The sequence below is a fragment of the Apostichopus japonicus genome, chromosome 2, assembly GCF_037975245.1.
Source record: "Apostichopus japonicus isolate 1M-3 chromosome 2, ASM3797524v1, whole genome shotgun sequence".
Classification (NCBI taxonomy): Eukaryota; Metazoa; Echinodermata; class Holothuroidea; order Aspidochirotida; family Stichopodidae; genus Apostichopus; species Apostichopus japonicus.
The window spans coordinates 3,371,017-3,379,046 of NC_092562.1; positions in this window are offsets into that span (position 1 = coordinate 3,371,017).

An 8,030-nucleotide genomic window follows, 5' to 3' on the forward strand; every position below is an offset into this window, starting at 1 on the left:
GTGTTTCCCTTGATGCTATTCTGATGGAGGCTGAAGCCTCCTAAAAGCATGTGTGGTTGCGCCACCGATGACAAAAAGAGCCTTGGTCAAGTCAAGTCGGCCATAGGCTATGTATTTAATCCGTATATACCCATACATAATGAATGTATACGGGCAGTACTGCGCGGATATGTTCATAATAGCAGGCGACAGCTCACGTTATGTTTTGAGTATAGTCATGACATTTGGACATTGAGTTTCCACTCCCCCGGGTGTCAAGTCATGGACGTTCTGATGTGTCAGCTTCCGCCTGACTTTATCACTTTGACCATCAGGGGCATAACGAAAACTGTCGACGGAGCCAGCAGGGTAGCCAGTATATGCCCTGGTGACCGTGACACGACACATGTGTGTTGGGATGGTGGGGAGTCTCAACACCGCTTTCTGAGCTGAGTTTTGATGGTTTACCCAAAGACTTTATCACCGCTGTGAAAGGTTTGAATTTATTAAGTATATCATGCACCTTATTAATCCGTGGCATATATATTGGACATTCCACTCCATGTTCGGGCTCAGTCACTATGCTGGGTATTTCGGAAGTTGACTCTAAGAAACTTGCGCCAAAATAAACCTATAGCTACCGCCGATAGGTCAACCTATATGCGGATGCATACGATTAGACTATAACTTTACAAACTTTACTTCAGGTTCGAAACACCCCTTCAACCCTAATTCCCAACATCCCCGAAGCTGAATAGGTAGTACCTTCCCCCACCCCCCCCCCCCCACCCCCATGCATACACAGGAATTAGTACACATGGTGAGGGAGTATCCACTGCTTCAGTTGGGGCTTGGAGGGTATTTAGAATTTAGTAATGTGTGATATATTAATTACAAACTCAGTATTTGGTGTCAACTTATATACGCAGCTGCCACTTTCAATTGTGTAGAAACTGCAACAACTGTAAAACGATAACAAATGCACATGAACATGCACAAATTCACATATAATATATATATATATATATATATATATATATATATATATATATATATATATAATATATATATATATATATATAATATAATATATATATATATATATTTATCTGCCAAATGCAATATTGAAAACAGTCAGTTCGGATACCTGTTCATGCAAATTACAGAATCTTTGCAAAATCACAGCCTTATACTCTGAAGAAACCGGGGCAATGAAGTTATGGATCTAACGCCAGTTGTGCATGGTGTATCACCCTTCACCTCTCCACTTCCCTATCCCTCGTCGATAATGGCTGCAACACGCTGGTATATCTATTTGCACCTTCGGGAGGTTGTTAAAGCTTTGACTCTCCAACTTATTACGACCAGGCACCCCGGCACGTTATAATGGCGAGTATAATACTGCATATCACTTAACCGCGGATTAAATAACATGCACTTTTTTATTCTTTATAATCCAATAATCTAACGAGGGGACCATTTTTCCCCTTCTAAGTTTGCTTTGATTGCTGTGAATTCCAATGTGTTCACAATTACTTTTTATAGGCTCTCCTTGTTAGTTCTGTAAAATCAACAGAATTGCTTAATTATTCTTGTATGTAAGGCAAACATGTGGAGTTATCAATCATAAATTAATTTACAATTTGTGATTTTTTGGTGGTCATATATACATGTGTACACTTGAATGAATTGCCTTTATCGTCGCCCCAAATTGACTTTTGCACCCATATTCGTAGAAGGTATCGCTCATAGTTGATTTTCGCCCACTCGTACACTATATGTATACTTAACTGGAGCGATCAACCGAACATAATTAGTTTAGTACACGTAAGCGTAAGTAGACACACACACACCTGTAGTATTGAGAAAGTGAAAACGTTGTAAGCAATATAGGCTGTTTTATAGACCTAACCACTATCTACAGAAAACAAACGTTAGCGGGGTTATGGCTCACTAGGGTAAGGGGAGTAGGGGTTAGGGTGGGAACTGAGGGTATGGGGACGGGGTAGGTCCTCACAGTTGTGCCCAGTGTGAAAATCCGCCGAAAGAAACATATATGTTTATCAAAACTTTCGGGTTTCCTGGCCGGATATTGTTTTTACTTATTTCAATTGAACGCTCATGAGTTGTCGAGTAGCCAGTCCAACGTACGCTATTGGCACAGGGTATCTGCTAAACACTTATAAATACCTATACCGCAGATAAACAGCTGCCCACTCAGAGATAGGGTTTAAGCACATAGTGTACTATGTACAATGTAGCAAACATATTCAAATTAATGATCTTTATAACAAGAAGAAATAAAACTGAGTATAAATGACACAATAAAATTGTTCGCACCTAAACATATCGGCGCTAAACGCACACCATATGCAAGACGTCGACAACATCGCTCAAACACGCACATTAGAGACCCTATAGTCCTACTTGAAATAACTTTTGGCACAAAGGGCGCGCAGCATGAACAACACCGCGTTGTCACTTATCGCTTGTAGGAGGACTGGAACGCGCGCGCGGTAAACTCACGTGCATGTATTTTAATATAAAGAAGAAAGCCTGGAAAGAAGCCATTAAACCATGTGTTATGTTTAAACCGGAAGTAGAAACAGACTCAGCTTTAGGAACTCAACTCGGCCTCGACGTGAGTCCATATGGTCCCTTGAGTCGGTCCATATAGATTCATCATGCCAATAAATGTTTACGACAATTTTCATCTTAACTGTGGCATTTTGTTGGTTAAATTTTGTTTTTCAGGATTTTCAAACCATTGCTGATATAGTTCTTTCCATGTAGAATGGGGGGGGGGGGGTCCTCCTCTTCCATATTGTGAATGCTGCTAGTGCACCTGTTCCCTTTCGTACGGAACAGTACGACAGCTGCGCACATAATAGTCAAATGCACCTTGTGACCTCCACCTAAGTATTTCCGTTCTGTGTAAGTTATGGTCCAACCAACGTCTATAACATTTTTTTTCTGCCAGAAGGTCGATTTCAAACTTACTTCATGGTGGAAGCAAGTATATATATCACAGTCGATAGCTTTATGTAGGCGCGATTGACAACTTACTACTGACTACTTGAGTTCATAAAATCACTGGTTTGTTACTATATGGCTCATTGCTTAGTATGGGTCCTGATTTGGCACCGACCCACCCACCTACCACCAGTGGCGGCGCCAAGGGGGGCTTGGGGGGCTTTAGCCCCCCACTGAAGTAGTCAGCCCCCCCCATTAGCCCCCCAACTGAAATAGGCAAAAAAAAAAAAACCTCATTGAAACAATATAGCCTACCCAAATTTTGTCAGCCATAACGCAGTGCTACAATGTAATGGTCAATTTCACAAACAGCGTGTATACAGACTAAAACAGGAGTTGTGTCAGAGAGCGCGATATAATAATTGAGCAAAGGAATTGGATCTTTCACAGCAGGTAATATTTTAGTGATACGAAAACTGTGAATTGGTATCTTCCATTCTAATTTGACTAAAGTTACTCACAAAAAAATGCATATTTTTGGAGAAATTTTCAGGTGACAAAAGCCTCGCTAAATGCCACCATTTTGCACGTAGGCATTTCCAGGATTGGGAAAAAATTCAAAAGGGGAGGAGGGCCTCCCCTTATACCCCTCCCCCAGGAAGGCGATCACTCAATCTTGTAAGCCACCCAAAAAATTGGCTCAGCCCCCCCTTAGCCTCCCAACTAAAAATTCCTGGCGCCGCCACTGCCTACCACACCCTTCTCCTCCGACAAAAATGTGGTGTGGTGGGCGAAGGAGAACTGTAGCGGATCATCTTTCCTAGAATTACAGAAAACTTGGTGTTGAGATTGTCGCATCACAATTATCGGGTTACATACACACTTTCTTCAGATCTGTGAGTGCGGGCATGCGCAAAGCAATTTTTCAACTATAACAAACATTTACCTTGATATCTGGCAAAGGTTGCGAAAGCATGTGCGGTTTTCAATAAGGCGCCGGTTACTTACTATATAAAGGAATGTTTCGGTTCCTACTGAAAACAGACATACATATATCTTAGTATGTTGAATGGGCTCTATTCGCCCACTTCTCAACGTCACGGTAGGGACATTAAAAAACTCATTTTGTTTATATATATCTCCGACCATATTCCGACACATTTCCGAAACAAAATGATAACCCTTTGGCATCGTAATACATCTTTTTAATATAATTTTCTGAGTTTTCAACCACGTATAATATGCCGACTACATATACAGTATATCAAGCAGCCTAAGCTTGTAGTATTCGAGTGGAACCGCGTGAGTACAAGTATATTATATATTTAGAACTCCACTTGGTGTGAGTACAAGGACGGGTATACAAGGCTCTATATACGCATACGGGTACTTAAATATTTGCACTTTAGTCCTGAAATCAGGCGTTCTTGTATAATTTCCTAGAAAGGTGAGAGAGAGAACATTGATTGCAGCTAATGGTTAAACTATTAATATCTCACTATACCCAGATTGAGTACGTGACAAGTTTCAATTTGGAGCTCATTAATAAGATAACACGATATCAATGGCATCAAATTGATATGATAAGGCGTGAATATATATATATATATATATATGTATATATATATATATATATATATATATATATATATGTATATATATATATATATAATATATAACGAAAATCTACGTTTACTCCAAAAGAAATATATGATTAGAGAAAACCAGAGAAATAAGATATGACTCATAATTGACAAATAAGGAGTAAAGTTTTAGAAAATATATTGGAATTTTAGGTCCCCCTGGGACCTTCGTCAGCAATACATTATATATAGCAATATATATCAATATAGGCCTATATAAATATATATATATATATATATATATATATATATATATATAATATAATATATATAACGAAAATCTACGTTTACTCCAAAAGAAATTATGATTAGAGAAAACCAGAGAAATAAGATATGACTCATAATTGACAAATAAGGAGTAAAGTTTTAGAAAATATATTGGAATTTTAGGTCCCCCTGGGACCTTCGTCAGCAATACATTATATATAGCAATATATATATATCAATATAGGCCTATATATATATATATATATATATATATATATATATATATATATATATATATATATATACATATATATATATATTAATATACTGATACCATAAATTGATAATATGTATTCCAAAAGTAAAATGAAAAAGAGTCAAGAATCCAGTTCGTAGATAGCATACATGTTAATATATACATGTATGATTTTACGTCACATGTTTACAATTTGGAGTTCATCGATATATACGATAACCATCAGGTATACTTGAAAACGAGGCATGAACATTATATATATTAATAACATATACTAATAATATATACTGATAACATATATACCTTTTCTAGAAATATGATCACATCTTTTATCTGATAGTAAGTAGAAACCTATTACGTCCTATTTATATCAGTTAATTTGATTTGATCCTGATAAGCCAGCACATTTAACCCTCAAAATGTAGTTATCAATGGCTGCTATATGGTACTGTATATGTTTGCTCATATCTATATATACGATAAACGGATAAGTAACGTAGAATGGGTTTACCAACACTTACTTATACAGTCATGACTAATGATCAATCCAGTGTGATATATATTTAGAGTGAGTGGGTTCACAACATGTTGTTTACATATATACTTCTTATCGTCAGAGTCCTCTGTATATTCATATACAGATATACTAGTATAATTCCTATACTATACTATTGGGTTCGTGTATGTACTGATATATAGTGAACTTTCGTTACTGCAATGTAAAGAAACCTGACTAATGCAATATATGGAATCGGCGTTTCCGGTAACCCAAACTTTCAGCGACAGGCGGTTCCGGCGAGCCGCCGTGGGAAATCCCGGCGGTCGGTAAAGGGCCAATACGCTATACAAGTGCCCCTGCCTTATATTGTCACATGCAATATATAGCAGTCTATACTTTCAATTTATAACCATCAAATTGCTTTTGATATGAACACATGGTTTCTGATGATCGTTTTGAAATGTAACGGATACTAACCAGCAGAACTTACCGGCCAAAGCAACTTTGTAGGAATCGCTTTCGATTAAGCGGGTTGACATTTGCATCGCTTTTTGCTATACGGTTTCATTATCACGACGGAAGCCTATACTCCTTTTTTATTAATATGATTATTTTTTTTTTAAATAATCTACAACTAAAGTGAAGGACAATTTCACTGCAGTGGAATATATAAATATATATATTACGTCAAAACAGGATTGACCAGACCAAGGTCGGCCGCCACCGGGTCAAATAGTGTCGACTGGCCCTTTTTATACTTTTGTACGTCGAAGTATGCACAGTATTCTCCAGCTCGAACACTAGATGAGACTACAAAATGACTGGCGAAAAATATTCAAGAGGGGTCTAAAAATGGAAGGGTCCTTTGCTTATTGATATTCCCTTAACCCCCTAAGCCACCCCCCCCCTATACGTCTCACCGAGGCCTGTTTTGACCCAAATAGCTGCTATATATATATATATATATATATATATATATATATGGCCTGTTTTGACCCAAATAGCTGCTATATATATATATATATATATATATATATATATATATATGTATATATATATATCATATATAGTTCATCGCCTTAGTTCTCTGCAGCCCATTTTGTTCTTTTTATAGTCTTTTGACTCTCTGTACGTTCCTAACGTTACTCTATCGTTACCGATATTCTAGTCTGAATGCGGAAATGTTACCTTTGACCAGCCATATGGAATTACGTTCATACTCTATCTATATTATATATACGTACATACACATAAATATAGTCGCACGAACCGACTGATCGAAAGCGATATGACAAGGGACGTTCCCTACTGTTTTGTAAAGTATCTTGTTTTCTACAGAGTACACAAAACTGCGGATACATGTCTCGAGAAGGCTTAATAAGTAATCAAGGAGGGAATTGAAACAAAGGAGGGAATGAATAACAAAACGAGGAAAGAGAAGTAAAATATGATTCAGTTTACCTACAGAGTCGCCTGGACAAGTCTGCATTACACATAAACATGTGAGGAATAAATTGTCAGTCATAATATTTATATATAGCAGTATAAATTTAAAACAAAAATGTGTTAGCGGGAAACGCCTGCACACGCAGGGGAGGATGCATGCGTGACTCCTTTTTCGTTAACCTGAAGAGATAAGTCAATGCAGGAACTGACTGAGGCTTGAATGAACATTATAGTAAGAGAGTGCATAAGCAACGCGGATGACGGATAAAAATTGCATATAAAACAACAACAACGAGTTTATATAGGACAACCACTTGAGTATACACCTACACAGGATTTCACTGTTCATGGAAAGGCCAGAGGCGAAAAGGGGGATTTTTACAAAGGAGGGGGTGTGACTTACTGACCTGTATGTGAAGGAGTTTGGGAGTCCCCCTCCAGAAATTCAATATACTTTTAGAATTGTGAACTCTGAGGCATATTAAGACTATATAAAAAAAAATATGGTCTATAATTAGATTTAAAAGCAAGGTTGTGCTAATAAATAAATTGCCGTTTTGTATGTGACTCAAAAATTGAGCCCTTGTTCACCCGCGGAGGTATGGTTTAATTCCTCCTCGACGGAATGTTAAAACTCCACCGATCGAACCATTTTCCACGGTCCCACTAAACCCACACCCCCACCTCGCCCTCCCCTTTGCCCTCATCGCGGAGGAAAACATTATATATTTATTTTCAAGGATTTTGAGAGAAAAACAGAGGGATGGATTACTTGAAAGTTAACTCAGTTGACTCCACCACATTGCCATTATTCAGGGACCTATATCCTGTTCTATCCTGTTTAAAATACACAATGTGCCCCCGGGTCTCCCACGTTTCCTCTGTTTTATCACACGTAGAATACAAAAATTACCTCTACACTATACCAACCACAACAAACACAAGTAAACTGAAAGCATCTGAAGTAAACTGAGTGAAAGAAACCTATAAAGTTGTTTAGTAATTGTCGGTTGAAAACAAAAATGCC